The 27,779-nt window shown below is 37.4% G+C and overlaps 10 non-coding genes across 10 annotated transcripts; all 10 read right to left on the bottom strand.

Moving 5' to 3' along the window:
- Positions 1-933: 933 nt before the first annotated feature.
- Positions 934-1,006, bottom strand: TRNAF-GAA (transfer RNA phenylalanine (anticodon GAA)). Its single transcript has one exon. It is a non-coding gene; the product is annotated as a tRNA-Phe (tRNA).
- Positions 1,007-3,261: 2,255 nt separating this feature from the next.
- Positions 3,262-3,334, bottom strand: TRNAF-GAA (transfer RNA phenylalanine (anticodon GAA)). Its single transcript has one exon. It is a non-coding gene; the product is annotated as a tRNA-Phe (tRNA).
- A 1,096-nt stretch (positions 3,335-4,430) lies between these two features.
- Positions 4,431-4,503, bottom strand: TRNAF-GAA (transfer RNA phenylalanine (anticodon GAA)). Its single transcript has one exon. It is a non-coding gene; the product is annotated as a tRNA-Phe (tRNA).
- Positions 4,504-6,178: 1,675 nt separating this feature from the next.
- Positions 6,179-6,251, bottom strand: TRNAF-GAA (transfer RNA phenylalanine (anticodon GAA)). Its single transcript has one exon. It is a non-coding gene; the product is annotated as a tRNA-Phe (tRNA).
- Positions 6,252-8,506: 2,255 nt separating this feature from the next.
- Positions 8,507-8,579, bottom strand: TRNAF-GAA (transfer RNA phenylalanine (anticodon GAA)). The gene has a single exon. It is a non-coding gene; the product is annotated as a tRNA-Phe (tRNA).
- An 8,665-nt stretch (positions 8,580-17,244) lies between these two features.
- TRNAF-GAA (transfer RNA phenylalanine (anticodon GAA)) lies at positions 17,245-17,317 on the bottom strand. The gene has a single exon. It is a non-coding gene; the product is annotated as a tRNA-Phe (tRNA).
- Positions 17,318-23,066: 5,749 nt separating this feature from the next.
- On the bottom strand, positions 23,067-23,139 carry TRNAF-GAA (transfer RNA phenylalanine (anticodon GAA)). The gene has a single exon. It is a non-coding gene; the product is annotated as a tRNA-Phe (tRNA).
- Positions 23,140-24,228: 1,089 nt separating this feature from the next.
- Positions 24,229-24,301, bottom strand: TRNAF-GAA (transfer RNA phenylalanine (anticodon GAA)). Its single transcript has one exon. It is a non-coding gene; the product is annotated as a tRNA-Phe (tRNA).
- Positions 24,302-25,976: 1,675 nt separating this feature from the next.
- On the bottom strand, positions 25,977-26,049 carry TRNAF-GAA (transfer RNA phenylalanine (anticodon GAA)). Its single transcript has one exon. It is a non-coding gene; the product is annotated as a tRNA-Phe (tRNA).
- A 1,088-nt stretch (positions 26,050-27,137) lies between these two features.
- TRNAF-GAA (transfer RNA phenylalanine (anticodon GAA)) lies at positions 27,138-27,210 on the bottom strand. The gene has a single exon. It is a non-coding gene; the product is annotated as a tRNA-Phe (tRNA).
- Positions 27,211-27,779: the final 569 nt, after the last annotated feature.

The following is a 27,779-nucleotide window of genomic DNA, read 5'->3' as shown; positions in this document are numbered from 1 at the left end:
GATGTTTGTAAACTATGAATGGACTTATACTCAGACACACAGACCTATATGGCGAGGGTAGGCAAACTAGGTCATCTGACTACTAACAGTTTTGTATAAGGGGAACTCGAGGCTGATGCAGGCAAAGCTTTACTTTCAATTAAAGGAAGAATTGGCAAATAAAGCAGGTAAAGTTGAATACAAGAGAGGTGGAAGCAAGTTTGACAGAAAGACAGAATGTAAAAAATATGTTGAAATGGTTGTCTTATCGATCAGCTTGATAAAAGGTTTTGATCATTATAAACAACGTCAATATGAGTTGACTCCAAATAGCATTTGTGGCATGCAAAGCAGAAGTTCAAAATGTGCCTAAACCCGGAATTGAACCAGGGACCTTTAGATCTTCAGTCTACTGCTCTCCCAACTGAGCTATTTCATCCAGCTGGCAATTTTGGCTTTCTGTTGTATTTTTTATAATTGTTAAAGATAAATGCAGAACCTGGTCACTCTATCTGCATGTACAGTTATGTGTTAAATTGTCCAGTATTATTCAGTAGCTAAATTGGTCTGATGGGTGAATTTCCTTTTTAGGAGCCAAGTTAGTTAGATGATGTTTGTAAACTATGAATGGACTTATACTCAGAAACACAGACCTATATGGCGAGGGTCGGCAAGCTAGGTCATCTGACTACTAACAGTTTTGTATAAGGGGAACTGGAGGCTGATGCAGGCAAAGCTTTACTTTCAATTAAAGGAAGAATTGGGAAATAAAGGAGGCAAAGTTGAATACAAGAGAGGTGGAAGCAAGTTTGAAAGAAAGACAGAAAGTAAATAATATGTTGAATTATTTGTATTGTCGATTATCTTGATAAAAGGTTTTGATCATTATAAACAAAGTCAATATGAGTTGACTCAAAATAGTCTTTGTGGCATGCAAAGCAGAAGTTCAAAATGTGCCGAAACCCGGGATCGAACCAGGGACCTTTAGATCTTCAGTCTAACGCTCTCCCAACTGAGCTATTTCGGCCTGCCAGCAGCTATAGTATTCAGCCTCTTTTTTTGAACAATCCCAGAACAGAGATGCAGAACCTGGATTTTCAATCTGAGGTTAGAGCTGTGTTTTAATGTGTCCTGCATTGTTCAGCAGCTAACTGGTGAAATGGGTGAGTAGCGTTTTTGGGATAAATGTTAGGTCGTTTTTCTTTTAAAACTCTAAGTGGACCAGCACTGTATTACACAGACGTATGTCGCCTGAGTAGGTAAGCTATGTCATCTCAATACTGACAACTTTGTTCAAGGAGAAGTGAAAGCTGATGCAGACAAGAGTTTACTTTGAAAAAAGTATAAAATGGGATAAATTCGTCATCAAAGTTGATGGCAAGAGAGGTGGAAGCAAGTTTAGAAGGAGGACAGAAAGACAACTTTTTGTTGAAGTTATCATGTTGTTGATCAGTTGATAAAATATTTTGAGAAATAAAGAAAAAAAAACTAGAGCTGATTTCAAGAAATATTTTGCAAGAATGTAGGATCCCCTCGCACTGTGCTGAAAGTCAGGATTGAATCAGGTACCTTAAGCTCTTCAGTCTAACGATCTCCCAACTGAGATATTTCAGCCAACAAGTCCCTGTGGCCTCCTGATGTATTATTAATAATTGTAGACGATACATACAGAACCTGGTCATTCTATTTTCGTTTATAGTTATGTGTTAAAGTGTCCAGTATCATTCAGCAGGTAACTTGGTCTGATGAGTGAATATCCTTTTTAGGGGACAAGGTAGGTAGAATTTTTTTTTCTAAACTCTGAATTGACTTATACTCTGAAACACAGACCTATATGGCCAGGGTGTACAAGCTATGTCATCTGACTACTGACAGTTTTGTATAAGGGGAATTGGAGGCTGATGCAGGCAAAGCTTTACTTTAAAATAAAGCAAGAAGTTGCAAATAAATGAGGCATAGTTGAATACAAGAGAGGTGGAAGCAAGTTTGAAAGGAAGACAGAAAGTAAATAATATGTTGAATTGATTGTGTTGTTGATCAGATTGATAAAAGGTTTTGATAAAGAAGAGCATTGATTTAACTCCAAACAGCTTTTGTGACATGAAAAGCAGAAGTTGAAATTTAACCAAAACCCGGGATTGAACCAGGGACCTTTATATCTTCAGTCTAACGCTCTCCCAACTGAGCTATTTCGGCCTGCTGGCAGTTTTGGTCTTCATCCTTTCTTTTAAACTTCCCAAGAAAATAGATGCTCAACCTCATGCTAGAGCTATGTTTTAAGATGTCCTGTATCATTCATCAGTTAACGGGTGCAATAGGTAAATAGCATTTTTCGGATCAGGTTAGGTAGCTTTTTTTTTTACTCTGAATGGACTAGCACCATATTACACAGAGGTATTTGGCCTGAGTAGGTAAGCTATGTCATCTGAATACTGAAATCTGTGTTCAAGGAGAAGTGGAAGCTGATGCAGACAAGAGTTTACTTTACAAAAAAGCATGAAATAGGAAACATTTGTAGTCGAAGCTGAATGCAAGAGAGGTGGAAGCAAATTTAGAAGGAGGACAGAAAGACAATTCTATGTTGAATTGATCATGTTGTCGATCAGTTGATCAAATATTTTGATAAATAAAGAAAGAAAAACTTGAGCTGATACCAAGAAATATTTTGTGAGAAGCAAGAAACCTCTCAGACTTTTCCGAAACCCAGCATTGAACAAGGGACTTTTAGATTTTCAATCTAACACTCTCCCAACTGAGCTATTTCATCCAGCTGGCCATTTTGGCTTTCTGTTGTATTTTTGATAATTGTTAAAGATAAATGCAGACCCTGGTCATTCTATCTGCATGTGCAGTTATGTGTTAAATTGTCCAGTATTATTCAGTAGCTAAATTGGTCTGATGGGTGAATTTCCTTTTTAGGAGCCAAGTTAGTTAGATGATGTTTGTAAACTATGAATGGACTTATACTCAGAAACAAAGACCTATATGGCGAGGGTCGGCAAGCTAGGTCATCTGACTACTAACAGTTTTGTATAAGGGGAACTGGAGGCTGATGCAGGCAAAGCTTTACTTTCAATTAAAGGAAGAATTGGGAAATAAAGGAGGCAAAGTTGAATACAAGAGAGGTGGAAGCAAGTTTGAAAGAAAGACAGAAAGTAAATAATATGTTGAATTAATTGTATTGTCGATTATCTTGATAAAATGTTATGATCATTATAAACAAAGTCAATATGAGTTGACTCAAAATAGTCTTTGTGGCATGCAAAGCAGAAGTTCAAAATGTGCCGAAACCCGGGATCGAACCAGGGACCTTTAGATCTTCAGTCTAACGCTCTCCCAACTGAGCTATTTCGGCCTGCCAGCATCTATAGTATTCAGCCTCTTTTTTTGAACAATCCCAGAACAGAGATGCAGAACCTGGATTTTCAATCTGAGGTTAGAGCTGTGTTTTAATGTGTCCTGCATTGTTCAGCAGCTAACTGGTGAAATGGGTGAGTAGCGTTTTTGGGATAAATGTTAGGTCGTTTTTCTTTTAAAACACTAAGTGGACCAGCACTGTATTACACAGACGTATGTCGCCTGAGTAGGTAAGCTATGTCATCTCAATACTGACAACTTTGTTCAAGGAGAAGTGAAAGCTGATGCAGACAAGAGTTTACTTTGAAAAAAGTATAAAATGGGATACATTCGTCATCAAAGCTGATGGCAAGAGAGGTGGAAGCAAGTTTAGAAGGAGGACAGAAAGACAACTTTTTGTTGAAGTTATCATGTTGTTGATCAGTTGATAAAATATTTTGAGAAATAAAGAAAACAAAACTAGAGCTGATTTCAAGAAATATTTTGCAAGAATGTAGGATCCCCTCGCACTGTGCTGAAAGTCAGGATTGAATCAGGTACCTTAAGCTCTTCAGTCTAACGATCTCCCAACTGAGATATTTCAGCCAACAAGTCCCTGTGGCCTCCTGATGTATTATTAATAATTGTAGACGATACATACAGAACCTGGTCATTCTATTTTCGTTTATAGTTATGTGTTAAAGTGTCCAGTATCATTCAGCAGGTAACTTGGTCTGATGAGTGAATATCCTTTTTAGGGGACAATGTAGGTAGAATTTTTTTTTCTAAACTCTGAATTGACTTATACTCTGAAACACAGACCTATATGGCCAGGATGTACAAGCTATGTCATCTGACTACTGACAGTTTTGTATAAGGGGAATTGGAGGCTGATGCAGGCAAAGCTTTACTTTAAAATAAAGCAAGAAGTTGCAAATAAATGAGGCATAGTTGAATACAAGAGAGGTGGAAGCAAGTTTGAAAGGAAGACAGAAAGTAAATAATATGTTGAATTGATTGTGTTGTTGATCAGATTGATAAAAGGTTTTGATAAAGAAGAGCGTTGATTTAACTCCAAACAGCTTTTGTGACATGAAAAGCAAAAGTTGAAATTGTGCCGAAACCCGGGATTGAACCAGGGACCTTTAGATCTTCAGTCTAACGCTCTCCCAACTGAGCTATTTCGGCCTGCTGGTAGTTTGGGTCTTCATCCTTTCTTTTAAACTTCCCAAGAAAATAGATGCTCAACCTCATGCTAGAGCTATGTTTTAAGATGTCCTGTATCATTCATCAGTTAACGGGTGCAATAGGTAAATAGCATTTTTCGGATCCAGGTTAGGTAGCTTTTTTTTTTACTCTGAATGGACTAGCACCATATTACACAGAGGTATTTGGCCTGAGTAGGTAAGCTATGTCATCTGAATACTGAAATCTGTGTTCAAGGAGAAGTGGAAGCTGATGCAGACAAGAGTTTACTTTACAAAAAAGCATGAAATAGGAAACATTTGTAGTCGAAGCTGAATGCAAGAGAGGTGGAAGCAAATTTAGAAGGAGGACAGAAAGACAATTCTATGTTGAATTGATCATGTTGTCGATCAGTTGATCAAATTTTTTGATAAATAAAGAAAGAAAAACTTGAGCTGATACCAAGAAATATTTTGTGAGAAGCAAGAAACTTCTCAGACTTTTCCGAAACCCAGCATTAAACAAGGGACTTTTAGATTTTCAATCTAACACTCTCCCAACTGAGCTATTTCATCCAGCTGGCCATTTTGGCTTTCTGTTGTATTTTTGATAATTGTTAAAGATAAATGCAGACCCTGGCCATTCTATCTGCATGTGCAGTTATGTGTTAAATTGTCCAATATTATTCAGCAGCTAAATTGGTCTGATGGGTGAATTTCCTTTTCAGGAGCCAAGTTAGTTAGAAGATGTTTGTAAACTATGAATGGACTTATACTCAGACACACAGACCTATATGGCGAGGGTAGGCAAACTAGGTCATCTGACTACTAACAGTTTTGTATAAGGGGAACTCGAGGCTGATGCAGGCAAAGCTTTACTTTCAATTAAAGGAAGAATTGGCAAATAAAGCAGGTAAAGTTGAATACAAGAGAGGTGGAAGCAAGTTTGACAGAAAGACATAATGTAAAAAATATGTTGAAATGGTTGTCTTATCGATCAGCTTGATAAAAGGTTTTGATCATTATAAACAACGTCAATATGAGTTGACTCCAAATAGCATTTGTGGCATGCAAAGCAGAAGTTCAAAATGTGCCTAAACCCGGAATTGAACCAGGGACCTTTAGATCTTCAGTCTACTGCTCTCCCAACTGAGCTATTTCATCCAGCTGGCAATTTTGGCTTTCTGTTGTATTTTTTATAATTGTTAAAGATAAATGCAGAACCTGGTCACTCTATCTGCATGTACAGTTATGTGTTAAATTGTCCAGTATTATTCAGTAGCTAAATTGGTCTGATGGGTGAATTTCCTTTTTAGGAGCCAAGTTAGTTAGATGATGTTTGTAAACTATGAATGGACTTATACTCAGAAACACAGACCTATATGGCGAGGGTCGGCAAGCTAGGTCATCTGACTACTAACAGTTTTGTATAAGGGGAACTGGAGGCTGATGCAGGCAAAGCTTTACTTTCAATTAAAGGAAGAATTGGGAAATAAAGGAGGCAAAGTTGAATACAAGAGAGGTGGAAGCAAGTTTGAAAGAAAGACAGAAAGTAAATAATATGTTGAATTATTTGTATTGTCGATTATCTTGATAAAAGGTTTTGATCATTATAAACAAAGTCAATATGAGTTGACTCAAAATAGTCTTTGTGGCATGCAAAGCAGAAGTTCAAAATGTGCCGAAACCCGGGATCGAACCAGGGACCTTTAGATCTTCAGTCTAACGCTCTCCCAACTGAGCTATTTCGGCCTGCCAGCAGCTATAGTATTCAGCCTCTTTTTTTGAACAATCCCAGAACAGAGATGCAGAACCTGGATTTTCAATCTGAGGTTAGAGCTGTGTTTTAATGTGTCCTGCATTGTTCAGCAGCTAACTGGTGAAATGGGTGAGTAGCGTTTTTGGGATAAATGTTAGGTCGTTTTTCTTTTAAAACTCTAAGTGGACCAGCACTGTATTACACAGACGTATGTCGCCTGAGTAGGTAAGCTATGTCATCTCAATACTGACAACTTTGTTCAAGGAGAAGTGAAAGCTGATGCAGACAAGAGTTTACTTTGAAAAAAGTATAAAATGGGATAAATTCGTCATCAAAGTTGATGGCAAGAGAGGTGGAAGCAAGTTTAGAAGGAGGACAGAAAGACAACTTTTTGTTGAAGTTATCATGTTGTTGATCAGTTGATAAAATATTTTGAGAAATAAAGAAAAAAAAACTAGAGCTGATTTCAAGAAATATTTTGCAAGAATGTAGGATCCCCTCGCACTGTGCTGAAAGTCAGGATTGAATCAGGTACCTTAAGCTCTTCAGTCTAACGATCTCCCAACTGAGATATTTCAGCCAACAAGTCCCTGTGGCCTCCTGATGTATTATTAATAATTGTAGACGATACATACAGAACCTGGTCATTCTATTTTCGTTTATAGTTATGTGTTAAAGTGTCCAGTATCATTCAGCAGGTAACTTGGTCTGATGAGTGAATATCCTTTTTAGGGGACAAGGTAGGTAGAAATTTTTTTTCTAAACTCTGAATTGACTTATACTCTGAAACACAGACCTATATGGCCAGGGTGTACAAGCTATGTCATCTGACTACTGACAGTTTTGTATAAGGGGAATTGGAGGCTGATGCAGGCAAAGCTTTACTTTAAAATAAAGCAAGAAGTTGCAAATAAATGAGGCATAGTTGAATACAAGAGAGGTGGAAGCAAGTTTGAAAGGAAGACAGAAAGTAAATAATATGTTGAATTGATTGTGTTGTTGATCAGATTGATAAAAGGTTTTGATAAAGAAGAGCATTGATTTAACTCCAAACAGCTTTTGTGACATGAAAAGCAGAAGTTGAAATTTAACCAAAACCCGGGATTGAACCAGGGACCTTTATATCTTCAGTCTAACGCTCTCCCAACTGAGCTATTTCGGCCTGCTGGTAGTTTTGGTCTTCATCCTTTCTTTTAAACTTCCCAAGAAAATAGATGCTCAACCTCATGCTAGAGCTATGTTTTAAGATGTCCTGTATCATTCATCAGTTAACGGGTGCAATAGGTAAATAGCATTTTTCGGATCAGGTTAGGTAGCTTTTTTTTTTACTCTGAATGGACTAGCACCATATTACACAGAGGTATTTGGCCTGAGTAGGTAAGCTATGTCATCTGAATACTGAAATCTGTGTTCAAGGAGAAGTGGAAGCTGATGCAGACAAGAGTTTACTTTACAAAAAAGCATGAAATAGGAAACATTTGTAGTCGAAGCTGAATGCAAGAGAGGTGGAAGCAAATTTAGAAGGAGGACAGAAAGACAATTCTATGTTGAATTGATCATGTTGTCGATCAGTTGATCAAATATTTTGATAAATAAAGAAAGAAAAACTTGAGCTGATACCAAGAAATATTTTGTGAGAAGCAAGAAACCTCTCAGACTTTTCCGAAACCCAGCATTGAACAAGGGACTTTTAGATTTTCAATCTAACACTCTCCCAACTGAGCTATTTCATCCAGCTGGCCATTTTGGCTTTCTGTTGTATTTTTGATAATTGTTAAAGATAAATGCAGACCCTGGTCATTCTATCTGCATGTGCAGTTATGTGTTAAATTGTCCAGTATTATTCAGTAGCTAAATTGGTCTGATGGGTGAATTTCCTTTTTAGGAGCCAAGTTAGTTAGAAGATGTTTGTAAACTATGAATGGACTTATACTCAGAAACACAGACCTATATGGCGAGGGTCGGCAAGCTAGGTCATCTGACTACTAACAGTTTTGTATAAGGGGAACTGAAGGCTGATGCAGGCAAAGCTTTACTTTCAATTAAAGGAAGAATTGGGAAATAAAGGAGGCAAAGTTGAATACAAGAGAGGTGGAAGCAAGTTTGAAAGAAAGACAGAAAGTAAATAATATGTTGAATTAATTGTATTGTCGATTATCTTGATAAAAGGTTTTGATCATTATAAACAAAGTCAATATGAGTTGACTCAAAATAGTCTTTGTGGCATGCAAAGCAGAAGTTCAAAATGTGCCGAAACCCGGGATCGAACCAGGGACCTTTAGATCTTCAGTCTAACACTCTCCCAACTGAGCTATTTCGGCCTGCCAGCAGCTATAGTATTCAGCCTCTTTTTTTGAACAATCCCAGAAGAGAGATGCAGAACCTGGATTTTCAATCTGAGGTTAGAGCTGTGTTTTAATGTGTCCTGCATTGTTCAGCAGCTAACTGGTGAAATGGGTGAGTAGCGTTTTTGGGATAAGTGTTAGGTCGTTTTTCTTTTAAAACTCTGAGTGGACCAGCACTGTATTACACAGACGTATGTCGCCTGAGTAGGTAAGCTATGTCATCTCAATACTGACAACTTTGTTCAAGGAGAAGTGAAAGCTGATGCAGACAAGAGTTTACTTTGAAAAAAGTATAAAATGGGATAAATTCGTCATCAAAGTTGATGGCAAGAGAGGTGGAAGCAAGTTTAGAAGGAGGACAGAAAGACAACTTTTTGTTGAAGTTATCATGTTGTTGATCAGTTGATAAAATATTTTGAGAAATAAAGAAAAAAAAAATAGAGCTGATTTCAAGAAATATTTTGCAAGAATGTAGGATCCCCTCGCACTGTGCTGAAAGTCAGGATTGAATCAGGTACCTTAAGCTCTTCAGTCTAACGATCTCCCAACTGAGATATTTCAGCCAACAAGTCCCTGTGGCCTCCTGATGTATTATTAATAATTGTAGACGATACATACAGAACCTGGTCATTCTATTTTTGTTATAGTTATGTGTTAAAGTGTCCAGTATCATTCAGCAGGTAACTTGGTCTGATGAGTGAATATCCTTTTTAGGGGACAAGGTAGGTAGAATTTTTTTTTCTAAACTTTGAATTGACTTATACTCTGAAACACAGACCTATATGGCCAGGGTGTACAAGCTATGTCATCTGACTACTGACAGTTTTGTATAAGGGGAATTGGAGGCTGATGCAGGCAAAGCTTTACTTTAAAATAAAGCAAGAAGTTGCAAATAAATGAGGCATAGTTAAATACAAGAGAGGTGGAAGCAAGTTTGAAAGGAAGACAGAAAGTAAATAATATGTTGAATTGATTGTGTTGTTGATCAGATTGATAAAAGGTTTTGATAAAGAAGAGCGTTGATTTAACTCCAAACAGCTTTTGTGACATGAAAAGCAGAAGTTGAAATTGTGCCGAAACCCAGGATTGAACCAGGGACCTTTAGATCTTCAGTCTAACGCTCTCCCAACTGAGCTATTTCGGCCTGCTGGTAGTTTGGGTCTTCATCCTTACTTTTAAACTTCCCAAGAAAATAGATGCTCAACCTCATGCTAGAGCTATGTTTTAAGATGTCCTGTATCATTCATCAGTTAACGGGTGCAATAGGTAAATAGCATTTTTCGGATCCAGGTTAGGTAGCTTTTTTTTTTACTCTGAATGGACTAGCACCATATTACACAGAGGTATTTGGCCTGAGTAGGTAAGCTATGTCATCTGAATACTGAAATCTGTGTTCAAGGAGAAGTGGAAGCTGATGCAGACAAGAGTTTACTTTACAAAAAAGCATGAAATAGGAAACATTTGTAGTCGAAGCTGAATGCAAGAGAGGTGGAAGCAAATTTAGAAGGAGGACAGAAAGACAATTCTATGTTGAATTGATCATGTTGTCGATCAGTTGATCAAATATTTTGATAAATAAAGAAAGAAAAACTTGAGCTGATACCAAGAAATATTTTGTGAGAAGCAAGAAACCTCTCAGACTTTTCCGAAACCCAGCATTGAACAAGGGACTTTTAGATTTTCAATTTAACACTCTCCCAACTGAGCTATTTCATCCAGCTGGCCATTTTGGCTTTCTGTTGTATTTTTGATAATTGTTAAAGATAAATGCAGACCCTGGTCATTCTATCTGCATGTGCAGTTATGTGTTAAATTGTCCAATATTATTCAGCAGCTAAATTGGTCTGATGGGTGAATTTCCTTTTTAGGAGCCAAGTTAGTTAGAAGATGTTTGTAAACTATGAATGGACTTATACTCAGACACACAGACCTATATGGCGAGGGTAGGCAAACTAGGTCATCTGACTACTAACAGTTTTGTATAAGGGGAACTCGAGGCTGATGCAGGCAAAGCTTTACTTTCAATTAAAGGAAGAATTGGCAAATAAAGCAGGTAAAGTTGAATACAAGAGAGGTGGAAGCAAGTTTGACAGAAAGACAGAATGTAAAAAATATGTTGAAATGGTTGTCTTATCGATCAGCTTGATAAAAGGTTTTGATCATTATAAACAACGTCAATATGAGTTGACTCCAAATAGCATTTGTGGCATGCAAAGCAGAAGTTCAAAATGTGCCTAAACCCGGGATTGAACCAGGGACCTTTAGATGTTCAGTCTACTGCTCTCCCAACTGAGCTATTTCATCCAGCTGGCAATTTTGGCTTTCTGTTGTATTTTTTATAATTGTTAAAGATAAATGCAGAACCTGGTCACTCTATCTGCATGTGCAGTTATGTGTTAAATTGTCCAGTATTATTCAGTAGCTAAATTGGTCTGATGGGTGAATTTCCTTTTTAGGAGCCAAGTTAGTTAGATGATGTTTGTAAACTATGAATGGACTTATACTCAGAAACACAGACCTATATGGCGAGGGTCGGCAAGCTAGGTCATCTGACTACTAACAGTTTTGTATAAGGGGAACTGGAGGCTGATGCAGGCAAAGCTTTACTTTCAATTAAAGGAAGAATTGGGAAATAAAGGAGGCAAAGTTGAATACAAGAGAGGTGGAAGCAAGTTTGAAAGAAAGACAGAAAGTAAATAATATGTTGAATTAATTGTATTGTCGATTATCTTGATAAAAGGTTTTGATCATTATAAACAAAGTCAATATGAGTTGACTCAAAATAGTCTTTGTGGCATGCAAAGCAGAAGTTCAAAATGTGCCGAAACCCAGGATCGAACCAGGGACCTTTAGATCTTCAGTCTAACGCTCTCCCAACTGAGCTATTTCGGCCTGCCAGCAGTTATAGTATTCAGCCTCTTGTTTTGAACAATCCCAGAACAGAGATGCAGAACCTGGATTTTCAATCTGAGGTTAGAGCTGTGTTTTAATGTGTCCTGCATTGTTCAGCAGCTAACTGGTGAAATGGGTGAGTAGCGTTTTTGGGATAAATGTTAGGTCGTTTTTCTTTTAAAACTCTAAGTGGACCAGCACTGTATTACACAGACGTATGTCGCCTGAGTAGGTAAGCTATGTCATCTCAATACTGACAACTTTGTTCAAGGAGAAGTGAAAGCTGATGCAGACAAGAGTTTACTTTGAAAAAAGTATAAAATGGGATAAATTCGTCATCAAAGCTGATGGCAAGAGAGGTGGAAGCAAGTTTAGAAGGAGGACAGAAAGACAACTTTTTGTTGAAGTTATCATGTTGTTGATCAGTTGATAAAATATTTTGAGAAATAAAGAAAAAAAAACTAGAGCTGATTTCAAGAAATATTTTGCAAGAATGTAGGATCCCCTCGCACTGTGCTGAAAGTCAGGATTGAATCAGGTACCTTAAGCTCTTCAGTCTAACGATCTCCCAACTGAGATATTTCAGCCAACAAGTCCCTGTGGCCTCCTGATGTATTATTAATAATTGTAGACGATACATACAGAACCTGGTCATTCTATTTTCGTTTATAGTTATGTGTTAAAGTGTCCAGTATCATTCAGCAGGTAACTTGGTCTGATGAGTGAATATCCTTTTTAGGGGACAATGTAGGTAGAATTTTTTTTTCTAAACTCTGAATTGACTTATACTCTGAAACACAGACCTATATGGCCAGGGTGTACAAGCAATGTCATCTGACTACTGACAGTTTTGTATAAGGGGAATTGGAGGCTGATGCAGGCAAAGCTTTACTTTAAAATAAAGCAAGAAGTTTCAAATAAATGAGGCATAGTTGAATACAAGAGAGGTGGAAGCAAGTTTGAAAAGAAGACAGAAAGTAAATAATATGTTGAATTGATTGTGTTGTTGATCAGATTGATAAAAGGTTTTGATAAAGAAGAGCGTTGATTTAACTCCAAACAGCTTTTGAGACATGAAAAGCAGAGGTTGAAATTGTGCCGAAACCCGGGATTGAACCAGGGACCTTTAGATCTTCAGTCTAACGCTGTCCCAACTGAGCTATTTCTGCCTGCTGGTAGTTTGGGTCTTCATCCTTTCTTTTAAACTTCCCAAGAAAATAGATGCTCAACCTCATGCTAGAGCTATGTTTTAAGATGTCCTGTATCATTCATCAGTTAACGGGTGCAATAGGTAAATAGCATTTTTCGGATCCAGGTTAGGTAGCTTTTTTTTTTACTCTGAATGGACTAGCACCATATTACACAGAGGTATTTGGCCTGAGTAGGTAAGCTATGTCATCTGAATACTGAAATCTGTGTTCAAGGAGAAGTGGAAGCTGATGCAGACAAGAGTTTACTTTACAAAAAAGCATGAAATAGGAAACATTTGTAGTCGAAGCTGAATGCAAGAGAGGTGGAAGCAAATTTAGAAGGAGGACAGAAAGACAATTCTATGTTGAATTGATCATTTTGTCGATCAGTTGATCAAATATTTTGATAAATAAAGAAAGAAAAACTTGAGCTGATACCAAGAAATATTTTGTGAGAAGCAAGAAACCTCTCAGACTTTTCCGAAACCCAGCATTGAACAAGGGACTTTTAGATTTTCAATCTAACACTCTCCCAACTGAGCTATTTCATCCAGCTGGTCATTTTGGCTTTCTGTTGTATTTTTGATAATTGTTAAAGATAAATGCAGACCCTGGTCATTCTATCTGCATGTGCAGTTATGTGTTAAATTGTCCAATATTATTCAGCAGCTAAATTGGTCTGATGGGTGAATTTCCTTTTTAGGAGCCAAGTTAGTTAGAAGATGTTTGTAAACTATGAATGGACTTATACTCAGACACACAGACCTATATGGCGAGGGTAGGCAAACTAGGTCATCTGACTACTAACAGTTTTGTATAAGGGGAACTCGAGGCTGATGCAGGCAAAGCTTTACTTTCAATTAAAGGAAGAATTGGCAAATAAAGCAGGTAAAGTTGAATACAAGAGAGGTGGAAGCAAGTTTGACAGAAAGACAGAATGTAAAAAATATGTTGAAATGGTTGTCTTATCGATCAGCTTGATAAAAGGTTTTGATCATTATAAACAACGTCAATATGAGTTGACTCCAAATAGCATTTGTGGCATGCAAAGCAGAAGTTCAAAATGTGCCTAAACCCGGGATTGAACCAGGGACCTTTAGATGTTCAGTCTACTGCTCTCCCAACTGAGCTATTTCATCCAGCTGGCAATTTTGGCTTTCTGTTGTATTTTTTATAATTGTTAAAGATAAATGCAGAACCTGGTCACTCTATCTGCATGTGCAGTTATGTGTTAAATTGTCCAGTATTATTCAGTAGCTAAATTGGTCTGATGGGTGAATTTCCTTTTTAGGAGGCAAGTTAGTTAGATGATGTTTGTAAACTATGAATGGACTTATACTCAGAAAAACAGACCTATATGGCGAGGGTCGGCAAGCTAGGTCATCTGACTACTAACAGTTTTGTATAAGGGGAACTGGAGGCTGATGCAGGCAAAGCTTTACTTTCAATTAAAGGAAGTATTGGGAAATAAAGGAGGCAAAGTTGAATACAAGAGAGGTGGAAGCAAGTTTGAAAGAAAGACAGAAAGTAAATAATATGTTGAATTAATTGTATTGTCGATTATCTTGATAAAAGGTTTTGATCATTATAAACAAAGTCAATATGAGTTGACTCAAAATAGTCTTTGTGGCATGCAAAGCAGAAGTTCAAAATGTGCCGAAACCCGGGATCTTTAGATCTTCAGTCTAACGCTCGCCCAACTGAGCTATTTCGGCCTGCCAGCAGTTATAGTATTCAGCCTCTTTTTTTGAACAATCCCAGAACAGAGATGCAGAACCTGGATTTTCAATCTGAGGTTAGAGCTGTGTTTTAATGTGTCCTGCATTGTTCAGCAGCTAACTGGTGAAATGGGTGAGTAGCGTTTTTGGGATAAATGTTAGGTCGTTTTTCTTTTAAAACTCTAAGTGGACCAGCACTGTATTACACAGACGTATGTCGCCTGAGTAGGTAAGCTATGTCATCTCAATACTGACAACTTTGTTCAAGGAGAAGTGAAAGCTGATGCAGACAAGAGTTTACTTTGAAAAAAGTATAAAATGGGATAAATTCGTCATCAAAGCTGATGGCAAGAGAGGTGGAAGCAAGTTTAGAAGGAGGACAGAAAGACAACTTTTTGTTGAAGTTATCATGTTGTTGATCAGTTGATAAAATATTTTGAGAAATAAAGAAAAAAAAACTAGAGCTGATTTCAAGAAATATTTTGCAAGAATGTAGGATCCCCTCGCACTGTGCTGAAAGTCAGGATTGAATCAGGTACCTTAAGCTCTTCAGTCTAACGATCTCCCAACTGAGATATTTCAGCCAACAAGTCCCTGTGGCCTCCTGATGTATTATTAATAATTGTAGACGATACATACAGAACCTGGTCATTCTATTTTCGTTTATAGTTATGTGTTAAAGGGTCCAGTATCATTCAGCAGGTAACTTGGTCTGATGAGTGAATATCCTTTTTAGGGGACAATGTAGGTAGAATTTTTTTTTCTAAACTCTGAATTGACTTATACTCTGAAACACAGACCTATATGGCCAGGGTGTACAAGCTATGTCATCTGACTACTGACAGTTTTGTATAAGGGGAATTGGAGGCTGATGCAGGCAAAGCTTTACTTTAAAATAAAGCAAGAAGTTTCAAATAAATGAGGCATAGTTGAATACAAGAGAGGTGGAAGCAAGTTTGAAAAGAAGACAGAAAGTAAATAATATGTTGAATTGATTGTGTTGTTGATCAGATTGATAAAAGGTTTTGATAAAGAAGAGCGTTGATTTAACTCCAAACAGCTTTTGAGACATGAAAAGCAGAGGTTGAAATTGTGCCGAAACCCGGGATTGAACCAGGGACCTTTAGATCTTCAGTCTAACGCTCTCCCAAATGAGCTATTTCGGCCTGCTGGTAGTTTGGGTCTTCATCCTTTCTTTTAAACTTCCCAAGAAAATAGATGCTCAACCTCATGCTAGAGCTATGTTTTAAGATGTCCTGTATCATTCATCAGTTAACGGGTGCAATAGGTAAATAGCATTTTTCGGATCCAGGTTAGGTAGCTTTTTTTTTTACTCTGAATGGACTAGCACCATATTACACAGAGGTATTTGGCCTGAGTAGGTAAGCTATGTCATCTGAATACTGAAATCTGTGTTCAAGGAGAAGTGGAAGCTGATGCAGACAAGAGTTTACTTTACAAAAAAGCATGAAATAGGAAACATTTGTAGTCGAAGCTGAATGCAAGAGAGGTGGAAGCAAATTTAGAAGGAGGACAGAAAGACAATTCTATGTTGAATTGATCATGTTGTCGATCAGTTGATCAAATATTTTGATAAATAAAGAAAGAAAAACTTGAGCTGATACCAAGAAATATTTTGCGAGAAGCAAGAAACCTCTCAGACTTTTCCGAAACCCAGCATTGAACAAGGGACTTTTAGATTTTCAATCTAACACTCTCCCAACTGAGCTATTTCATCCAGCTGGCCATTTTGGCTTTCTGTTGTATTTTTGATAATTGTTAAAGATAAATGCAGACCCTGGTCATTCTATCTGCATGTGCAGTTATGTGTTAAATTGTCCAATATTATTCAGCAGCTAAATTGGTCTGATGGGTGAATTTCCTTTTTAGGAGCCAAGTTAGTTAGAAGATGTTTGTAAACTATGAATGGACTTATACTCAGACACACAGACCTATATGGCGAGGGTAGGCAAACTAGGTCATCTGACTACTAACAGTTTTGTATAAGGGGAACTCGAGGCTGATGCAGGCAAAGCTTTACTTTCAATTAAAGGAAGAATTGGCAAATAAAGCAGGTAAAGTTGAATACAAGAGAGGTGGAAGCAAGTTTGACAGAAAGACAGAATGTAAAAAATATGTTGAAATGGTTGTCTTATCGATCAGCTTGATAAAAGGTTTTGATCATTATAAACAACGTCAATATGAGTTGACTCCAAAAAGCATTTGTGGCATGCAAAGCAGAAGTTCAAAATGTGCCTAACCCCGGGATTGAACCAGGGACCTTTAGATCTTCAGTCTACTGCTCTCCCAACTGAGCTATTTCATCCAGCTGGCAATTTTGGCTTTCTGTTGTATTTTTTATAATTGTTAAAGATAAATGCAGAACCTGGTCACTCTATCTGCATGTGCAGTTATGTGTTAAATTGTCCAGTATTATTCAGTAGCTAAATTGGTCTGATGGGTGAATTTCCTTTTTAGGAGCCAAGTTAGTTAGAAGATGTTTGTAAACTATGAATGGACTTATACTCAGAAACACAGACCTATATGGCGAGGGTCGGCAAGCTAGGTCATCTGACTACTAACAGTTTTGTATAAGGGGAACTGGAGGCTGATGCAGGCAAAGCTTTACTTTCAATTAAAGGAAGAATTGGGAAATAAAGGTGGCAAATTTGAATACAAGAGAGGTGGAAGCAAGTTTGAAAGAAAGACAGAAAGTAAATAATATGTTGAATTAATTGTATTGTCGATTATCTTGATAAAAGGTTTTGATCATTATAAACAAAGTCAATATGAGTTGACTCAAAATAGTCTTTGTGGCATGCAAAGCAGAAGTTCAAAATGTGCCGAAACCCGGGATCGAACCAGGGACATTTAGATCTTCAGTCTAACGCTCTCCCAACTGAGCTATTTCGGCCTGCCAGCAGCTATAGTATTCAGCCTCTTTTTTTGAACAATCCCAGAACAGAGATGCAGAACCTGGATTTTCAACCTGAGGTTAGAGCTGTGTTTTAATGTGTCCTGCAATGTTCAGCAGCTAACTGGTGAAATGGGTGAGTAGCGTTTTTGGGATAAATGTTAGGTCGTTTTTCTTTTAAAACTCTAAGTGGACCAGCACTGTATTACACAGACGTATGTCGCCTGAGTAGGTAAGCTATGTCATCTCAATACTGACAACTTTGTTCAAGGAGAAGTGAAAGCTGATGCAGACAAGAGTTTACTTTGAAAAAAGTATAAAATGGGATAAATTCGTCATCAAAGTTGATGGCAAGAGAGGTGGAAGCAAGTTTAGAAGGAGGACAGAAAGACAACTTTTTGTTGAAGTTATCATGTTGTTGATCAGTTGATAAAATATTTTGAGAAATAAAGAAAAAAAAACTAGAGCTGATTTCAAGAAATATTTTGCAAGAATGTAGGATCCCCTCGCACTGTGCTGAAAGTCAGGATTGAATCAGGTACCTTAAGCTCTTCAGTCTAACGATCTCCCAACTGAGATATTTCAGCCAACAAGTCCCTGTGGCCTCCTGATGTATTATTAATAATTGTAGACGATACATACAGAACCTGGTCATTCTATTTTCGTTTATAGTTATGTGTTAAAGTGTCCAGTATCATTCAGCAGGTAACTTGGTCTGATGAGTGAATATCCTTTTTAGGGGACAAGGTAGGTAGAATTTTTTTTTCTAAACTTTGAATTGACTTATACTCTGAAACACAGACCTATATGGCCAGGGTGTACAAGCAATGTCATCTGACTACTGACAGTTTTGTATAAGGGGAATTGGAGGCTGATGCAGGCAAAGCTTTACTTTAAAATAAAGCAAGAAGTTTCAAATAAATGAGGCATAGTTGAATACAAGAGAGGTGGAAGCAAGTTTGAAAAGAAGACAGAAAGTAAATAATATGTTGAATTGATTGTGTTGTTGATCAGATTGATAAAAGGTTTTGATAAAGAAGAGCGTTGATTTAACTCCAAACAGCTTTTGAGACATGAAAAGCAGAGGTTGAAATTGTGCCGAAACCCGGGATTGAACCAGGGACCTTTAGATCTTCAGTCTAACGCTGTCCCAACTGAGCTATTTCTGCCTGCTGGTAGTTTGGGTCTTCATCCTTTCTTTTAAACTTCCCAAGAAAATAGATGCTCAACCTCATGCTAGAGCTATGTTTTAAGATGTCCTGTATCATTCATCAGTTAACGGGTGCAATAGGTAAATAGCATTTTTCGGATCCAGGTTAGGTAGCTTTTTTTTTTACTCTGAATGGACTAGCACCATATTACACAGAGGTATTTGGCCTGAGTAGGTAAGCTATGTCATCTGAATACTGAAATCTGTGTTCAAGGAGAAGTGGAAGCTGATGCAGACAAGAGTTTACTTTACAAAAAAGCATGAAATAGGAAACATTTGTAGTCGAAGCTGAATGCAAGAGAGGTGGAAGCAAATTTAGAAGGAGGACAGAAAGACAATTCTATGTTGAATTGATCATTTTGTCGATCAGTTGATCAAATATTTTGATAAATAAAGAAAGAAAAACTTGAGCTGATACCAAGAAATATTTTGTGAGAAGCAAGAAACCTCTCAGACTTTTCCGAAACCCAGCATTGAACAAGGGACTTTTAGATTTTCAATCTAACACTCTCCCAACTGAGCTATTTCATCCAGCTGGTCATTTTGGCTTTCTGTTGTATTTTTGATAATTGTTAAAGATAAATGCAGACCCTGGTCATTCTATCTGCATGTGCAGTTATGTGTTAAATTGTCCAATATTATTCAGCAGCTAAATTGGTCTGATGGGTGAATTTCCTTTTTAGGAGCCAAGTTAGTTAGAAGATGTTTGTAAACTATGAATGGACTTATACTCAGACACACAGACCTATATGGCGAGGGTAGGCAAACTAGGTCATCTGACTACTAACAGTTTTGTATAAGGGGAACTCGAGGCTGATGCAGGCAAAGCTTTACTTTCAATTAAAGGAAGAATTGGCAAATAAAGCAGGTAAAGTTGAATACAAGAGAGGTGGAAGCAAGTTTGACAGAAAGACAGAATGTAAAAAATATGTTGAAATGGTTGTCTTATCGATCAGCTTGATAAAAGGTTTTGATCATTATAAACAACGTCAATATGAGTTGACTCCAAATAGCATTTGTGGCATGCAAAGCAGAAGTTCAAAATGTGCCTAAACCCGGGATTGAACCAGGGACCTTTAGATGTTCAGTCTACTGCTCTCCCAACTGAGCTATTTCATCCAGCTGGCAATTTTGGCTTTCTGTTGTATTTTTTATAATTGTTAAAGATAAATGCAGAACCTGGTCACTCTATCTGCATGTGCAGTTATGTGTTAAATTGTCCAGTATTATTCAGTAGCTAAATTGGTCTGATGGGTGAATTTCCTTTTTAGGAGGCAAGTTAGTTAGATGATGTTTGTAAACTATGAATGGACTTATACTCAGAAAAACAGACCTATATGGCGAGGGTCGGCAAGCTAGGTCATCTGACTACTAACAGTTTTGTATAAGGGGAACTGGAGGCTGATGCAGGCAAAGCTTTACTTTCAATTAAAGGAAGTATTGGGAAATAAAGGAGGCAAAGTTGAATACAAGAGAGGTGGAAGCAAGTTTGAAAGAAAGACAGAAAGTAAATAATATGTTGAATTAATTGTATTGTCGATTATCTTGATAAAAGGTTTTGATCATTATAAACAAAGTCAATATGAGTTGACTCAAAATAGTCTTTGTGGCATGCAAAGCAGAAGTTCAAAATGTGCCGAAACCCGGGATCTTTAGATCTTCAGTCTAACGCTCGCCCAACTGAGCTATTTCGGCCTGCCAGCAGTTATAGTATTCAGCCTCTTTTTTTGAACAATCCCAGAACAGAGATGCAGAACCTGGATTTTCAATCTGAGGTTAGAGCTGTGTTTTAATGTGTCCTGCATTGTTCAGCAGCTAACTGGTGAAATGGGTGAGTAGCGTTTTTGGGATAAATGTTAGGTCGTTTTTCTTTTAAAACTCTAAGTGGACCAGCACTGTATTACACAGACGTATGTCGCCTGAGTAGGTAAGCTATGTCATCTCAATACTGACAACTTTGTTCAAGGAGAAGTGAAAGCTGATGCAGACAAGAGTTTACTTTGAAAAAAGTATAAAATGGGATAAATTCGTCATCAAAGCTGATGGCAAGAGAGGTGGAAGCAAGTTTAGAAGGAGGACAGAAAGACAACTTTTTGTTGAAGTTATCATGTTGTTGATCAGTTGATAAAATATTTTGAGAAATAAAGAAAAAAAAACTAGAGCTGATTTCAAGAAATATTTTGCAAGAATGTAGGATCCCCTCGCACTGTGCTGAAAGTCAGGATTGAATCAGGTACCTTAAGCTCTTCAGTCTAACGATCTCCCAACTGAGATATTTCAGCCAACAAGTCCCTGTGGCCTCCTGATGTATTATTAATAATTGTAGACGATACATACAGAACCTGGTCATTCTATTTTCGTTTATAGTTATGTGTTAAAGTGTCCAGTATCATTCAGCAGGTAACTTGGTCTGATGAGTGAATATCCTTTTTAGGGGACAATGTAGGTAGAATTTTTTTTTCTAAACTCTGAATTGACTTATACTCTGAAACACAGACCTATATGGCCAGGGTGTACAAGCTATGTCATCTGACTACTGACAGTTTTGTATAAGGGGAATTGGAGGCTGATGCAGGCAAAGCTTTACTTTAAAATAAAGCAAGAAGTTTCAAATAAATGAGGCATAGTTGAATACAAGAGAGGTGGAAGCAAGTTTGAAAAGAAGACAGAAAGTAAATAATATGTTGAATTGATTGTGTTGTTGATCAGATTGATAAAAGGTTTTGATAAAGAAGAGCGTTGATTTAACTCCAAACAGCTTTTGAGACATGAAAAGCAGAGGTTGAAATTGTGCCGAAACCCGGGATTGAACCAGGGACCTTTAGATCTTCAGTCTAACGCTCTCCCAAATGAGCTATTTCGGCCTGCTGGTAGTTTGGGTCTTCATCCTTTCTTTTAAACTTCCCAAGAAAATAGATGCTCAACCTCATGCTAGAGCTATGTTTTAAGATGTCCTGTATCATTCATCAGTTAACGGGTGCAATAGGTAAATAGCATTTTTCGGATCCAGGTTAGGTAGCTTTTTTTTTTACTCTGAATGGACTAGCACCATATTACACAGAGGTATTTGGCCTGAGTAGGTAAGCTATGTCATCTGAATACTGAAATCTGTGTTCAAGGAGAAGTGGAAGCTGATGCAGACAAGAGTTTACTTTACAAAAAAGCATGAAATAGGAAACATTTGTAGTCGAAGCTGAATGCAAGAGAGGTGGAAGCAAATTTAGAAGGAGGACAGAAAGACAATTCTATGTTGAATTGATCATGTTGTCGATCAGTTGATCAAATATTTTGATAAATAAAGAAAGAAAAACTTGAGCTGATACCAAGAAATATTTTGCGAGAAGCAAGAAACCTCTCAGACTTTTCCGAAACCCAGCATTGAACAAGGGACTTTTAGATTTTCAATCTAACACTCTCCCAACTGAGCTATTTCATCCAGCTGGCCATTTTGGCTTTCTGTTGTATTTTTGATAATTGTTAAAGATAAATGCAGACCCTGGTCATTCTATCTGCATGTGCAGTTATGTGTTAAATTGTCCAATATTATTCAGCAGCTAAATTGGTCTGATGGGTGAATTTCCTTTTTAGGAGCCAAGTTAGTTAGAAGATGTTTGTAAACTATGAATGGACTTATACTCAGACACACAGACCTATATGGCGAGGGTAGGCAAACTAGGTCATCTGACTACTAACAGTTTTGTATAAGGGGAACTCGAGGCTGATGCAGGCAAAGCTTTACTTTCAATTAAAGGAAGAATTGGCAAATAAAGCAGGTAAAGTTGAATACAAGAGAGGTGGAAGCAAGTTTGACAGAAAGACAGAATGTAAAAAATATGTTGAAATGGTTGTCTTATCGATCAGCTTGATAAAAGGTTTTGATCATTATAAACAACGTCAATATGAGTTGACTCCAAAAAGCATTTGTGGCATGCAAAGCAGAAGTTCAAAATGTGCCTAACCCCGGGATTGAACCAGGGACCTTTAGATCTTCAGTCTACTGCTCTCCCAACTGAGCTATTTCATCCAGCTGGCAATTTTGGCTTTCTGTTGTATTTTTTATAATTGTTAAAGATAAATGCAGAACCTGGTCACTCTATCTGCATGTGCAGTTATGTGTTAAATTGTCCAGTATTATTCAGTAGCTAAATTGGTCTGATGGGTGAATTTCCTTTTTAGGAGCCAAGTTAGTTAGAAGATGTTTGTAAACTATGAATGGACTTATACTCAGAAACACAGACCTATATGGCGAGGGTCGGCAAGCTAGGTCATCTGACTACTAACAGTTTTGTATAAGGGGAACTGGAGGCTGATGCAGGCAAAGCTTTACTTTCAATTAAAGGAAGAATTGGGAAATAAAGGTGGCAAATTTGAATACAAGAGAGGTGGAAGCAAGTTTGAAAGAAAGACAGAAAGTAAATAATATGTTGAATTAATTGTATTGTCGATTATCTTGATAAAAGGTTTTGATCATTATAAACAAAGTCAATATGAGTTGACTCAAAATAGTCTTTGTGGCATGCAAAGCAGAAGTTCAAAATGTGCCGAAACCCGGGATCGAACCAGGGACATTTAGATCTTCAGTCTAACGCTCTCCCAACTGAGCTATTTCGGCCTGCCAGCAGCTATAGTATTCAGCCTCTTTTTTTGAACAATCCCAGAACAGAGATGCAGAACCTGGATTTTCAACCTGAGGTTAGAGCTGTGTTTTAATGTGTCCTGCAATGTTCAGCAGCTAACTGGTGAAATGGGTGAGTAGCGTTTTTGGGATAAATGTTAGGTCGTTTTTCTTTTAAAACTCTAAGTGGACCAGCACTGTATTACACAGACGTATGTCGCCTGAGTAGGTAAGCTATGTCATCTCAATACTGACAACTTTGTTCAAGGAGAAGTGAAAGCTGATGCAGACAAGAGTTTACTTTGAAAAAAGTATAAAATGGGATAAATTCGTCATCAAAGTTGATGGCAAGAGAGGTGGAAGCAAGTTTAGAAGGAGGACAGAAAGACAACTTTTTGTTGAAGTTATCATGTTGTTGATCAGTTGATAAAATATTTTGAGAAATAAAGAAAAAAAAACTAGAGCTGATTTCAAGAAATATTTTGCAAGAATGTAGGATCCCCTCGCACTGTGCTGAAAGTCAGGATTGAATCAGGTACCTTAAGCTCTTCAGTCTAACGATCTCCCAACTGAGATATTTCAGCCAACAAGTCCCTGTGGCCTCCTGATGTATTATTAATAATTGTAGACGATACATACAGAACCTGGTCATTCTATTTTCGTTTATAGTTATGTGTTAAAGTGTCCAGTATCATTCAGCAGGTAACTTGGTCTGATGAGTGAATATCCTTTTTAGGGGACAAGGTAGGTAGAATTTTTTTTTCTAAACTTTGAAATGACTTATACTCTGAAACACAGACCTATATGGCCAGGGTGTACAAGCTATGTCATCTGACAGTTTTGTATAAGGGGAATTGGAGGCTGATGCAGGCAAAGCTTTACTTTAAAATAAAGCAAGAAGTTGCAAATAAATGAGGCATAGTTGAATACAAGAGAGGTGGAAGCAAGTTTGAAAGGAAGACAGAAAGTAAATAATATGTTGAATTGATTGTGTTGTTGATCAGATTGATAAAAGGTTTTGATAAAGAAGAGCGTTGATTTAACTCCAAACAGCTTTTGTGACATGAAAAGCAGAAGTTGAAATTGTGCCGAAACCCGGGATTGAACCAGGGACCTTTAGATCTTCAGTCTAACGCTCTCCCAACTGAGCTATTTCGGCCTGCTGGTAGTTTGGGTCTTCATCCTTTCTTTTAAACTTCCCAAGAAAATAGATGCTCAACCTCATGCTAGAGCTATGTTTTAAGATGTCCTGTATCATTCATCAGTTAACGGGTGCAATAGGTAAATAGCATTTTTCGGATCCAGGTTAGGTAGCTTTTTTTTTTACTCTGAATGGACTAGCACCATATTACACAGAGGTATTTGGCCTGAGTAGGTAAGCTATGTCATCTGAATACTGAAATCTGTGTTCAAGGAGAAGTGGAAGCTGATGCAGACAAGAGTTTACTTTACAAAAAAGCATGAAATAGGAAACATTTGTAGTCGAAGCTGAATGCAAGAGAGGTGGAAGCAAATTTAGAAGGAGGACAGAAAGACAATTCTATGTTGAATTGATCATGTTGTCGATCAGTTGATCAAATATTTTGATAAATAAAGAAAGAAAAACTTGAGCTGATACCAAGAAATATTTTGTGAGAAGCAAGAAACCTCTCAGACTTTTCCGAAACCCAGCATTGAACAAGGGACTTTTAGATTTTCAATCTAACACTCTCCCAACTGAGCTATTTCATCCAGCTGGCCATTTTGGCTTTCTGTTGTATTTTTGATAATTGTTAAAGATAAATGCAGACCCTGGTCATTCTATCTGCATGTGCAGTTATGTGTTAAATTGTCCAATATTATTCAGCAGCTAAATTGGTCTGATGGGTGAATTTCCTTTTTAGGAGCCAAGTTAGTTAGAAGATGTTTGTAAACTATGAATGGACTTATACTCAGACACACAGACCTATATGGCGAGGGTAGGCAAACTAGGTCATCTGACTACTAACAGTTTTGTATAAGGGGAACTCGAGGCTGATGCAGGCAAAGCTTTACTTTCAATTAAAGGAAGAATTGGCAAATAAAGCAGGTAAAGTTGAATACAAGAGAGGTGGAAGCAAGTTTGACAGAAAGACAGAATGTAAAAAATATGTTGAAATGGTTGTCTTATCGATCAGCTTGATAAAAGGTTTTGATCATTATAAACAACGTCAATATGAGTTGACTCTAAATAGCATTTGTGGCATGCAAAGCAGAAGTTCAAAATGTGCCTAAACCCGGGATTGAACCAGGGACCTTTAGATCTTCAGTCTACTGCTCTCCCAACTGAGCTATTTCATCCAGCTGGCAATTTTGGCTTTCTGTTGTATTTTTTATAATTGTTAAAGATAAATGCAGAACCTGGTCACTCTATCTGCATGTGCAGTTATGTGTTAAATTGTCCAGTATTATTCAGTAGCTAAATTGGTCTGATGGGTGAATTTCCTTTTTAGGAGCCAAGTTAGTTAGATGATGTTTGTAAACTATGAATGGACTTATACTCAGAAACACAGACCTATATGGCGAGGGTCGGCAAGCTAGGTCATCTGACTACTAACAGTTTTGTATAAGGGGAACTGGAGGCTGATGCAGGCAAAGCTTTACTTTCAATTAAAGGAATAATTGGGAAATAAAGGAGGCAAAGTTGAATACAAGAGAGGTGGAAGCAAGTTTGAAAGAAAGACAGAAAGTAAATAATATGTTGAATTAATTGTATTGTCGATTATCTTGATAAAAGGTTTTGATCATTATAAACAAACTCAATATGAGTTGACTCAAAATAGTCTTTGTGGCATGCAAAGCAGAAGTTCAAAATGTGCCGAAACCCGGGATCGAACCAGGGACCTTTAGATCTTCAGTCTAACGCTCTCCCAACTGAGCTATTTCGGCCTGCCAGCAGCTATAGTATTCAGCCTCTTTTTTTTAACAATCCCAGAACAGAGATGCAGAACCTGGATTTTCAATCTGAGGTTAGAGCTGTGTTTTAATGTGTCCTTCATTGTTCAGCAGCTAACTGGTGAAATGGTTGAGTAGCGTTTTTGGGATAAATGTTAGGTCGTTTTTCTTTTAAAACTCTGAGTGGACGAGCACTGTATTACACAGACGTATGTCGCCTGAGTAGGTAAGCTATGTCATCTCAATACTGACAACTTTGTTCAAGGAGAAGTGAAAGCTGATGCAGACAAGAGTTTACTTTGAAAAAAGTATAAAATGGGATAAATTCGTCATCAAAGTTGATGGCAAGAGAGGTGGAAGCAAGTTTAGAAGGAGGACAGAAAGACAACTTTTTGTTGAAGTTATCATGTTGTTGATCAGTTGATAAAATATTTTGAGAAATAAAGAAAAAAAAACTAGAGCTGATTTCAAGAAATATTTTGCAAGAATGTAGGATCCCCTCGCACTGTGCTGAAAGTCAGGATTGAATCAGGTACCTTAAGCTCTTCAGTCTAACGATCTCCCAACTGAGATATTTCAGCCAACAAGTCCCTGTGGCCTCCTGATGTATTATTAATAATTGTAGACGATACATACAGAACCTGGTCATTCTATTTTCGTTTATAGTTATGTGTTAAAGTGTCCAGTATCATTCAGCAGGTAACTTGGTCTGATGAGTGAATATCCTTTTTAGGGGACAAGGTAGGTAGAATTTTTTTTTCTAAACTTTGAATTGACTTATACTCTGAAACACAGACCTATATGGCCAGGGTGTACAAGCTATGTCATCTGACAGTTTTGTATAGGGGAATTGGAGGCTGATGCAGGCAAAGCTTTACTTTAAAATAAAGCAAGAAGTTGCAAATAAATGAGGCATAGTTGAATACAAGAGAGGTGGAAGCAAGTTTGAAAGGAAGACATAAAGTAAATAATATGTTGAATTGATTGTGTTGTTGATCAGATTGATAAAAGGTTTTGATAAAGAAGAGCGTTGATTTAACTCCAAACAGCTTTTGTGACATGAAAAGCAGAAGTTGAAATTGTGCCGAAACCCGGGATTGAACCAGGGACCTTTAGATCTTCAGTCTAACGCTCTCCCAACTGAGCTATTTCGGCCTGCTGGTAGTTTGGGTCTTCATCCTTTCTTTTAAACTTCCCAAGAAAATAGATGCTCAACCTCATGCTAGAGCTATGTTTTAAGATGTCCTGTATCATTCATCAGTTAACGGGTGCAATAGGTAAATAGCATTTTTCGGATCCAGGTTAGGTAGCTTTTTTTTTTACTCTGAATGGACTAGCACCATATTACACAGAGGTATTTGGCCTGAGTAGGTAAGCTATGTCATCTGAATACTGAAATCTGTGTTCAAGGAGAAGTGGAAGCTGATGCAGACAAGAGTTTACTTTACAAAAAAGCATGAAATAGGAAACATTTGTAGTCGAAGCTGAATGCAAGAGAGGTGGAAGCAAATTTAGAAGGAGGACAGAAAGACAATTCTATGTTGAATTGATCATGTTGTCGATCAGTTGATCAAATATTTTGATAAATAAAGAAAGAAAAACTTGAGCTGATACCAAGAAATATTTTGTGAGAAGCAAGAAACCTCTCAGACTTTTCCGAAACCCAGCATTGAACAAGGGACTTTTAGATTTTCAATCTAACACTCTCCCAACTGAGCTATTTC

The sequence above is a fragment of the Triturus cristatus genome, chromosome 8 (assembly GCF_964204655.1).
Source record: "Triturus cristatus chromosome 8, aTriCri1.1, whole genome shotgun sequence".
Classification (NCBI taxonomy): Eukaryota; Metazoa; Chordata; class Amphibia; order Caudata; family Salamandridae; genus Triturus; species Triturus cristatus.
The sequence above is the reverse complement of the archived record's forward strand: the minus strand, read 5'-3'. Positions and strand labels throughout refer to the sequence as shown.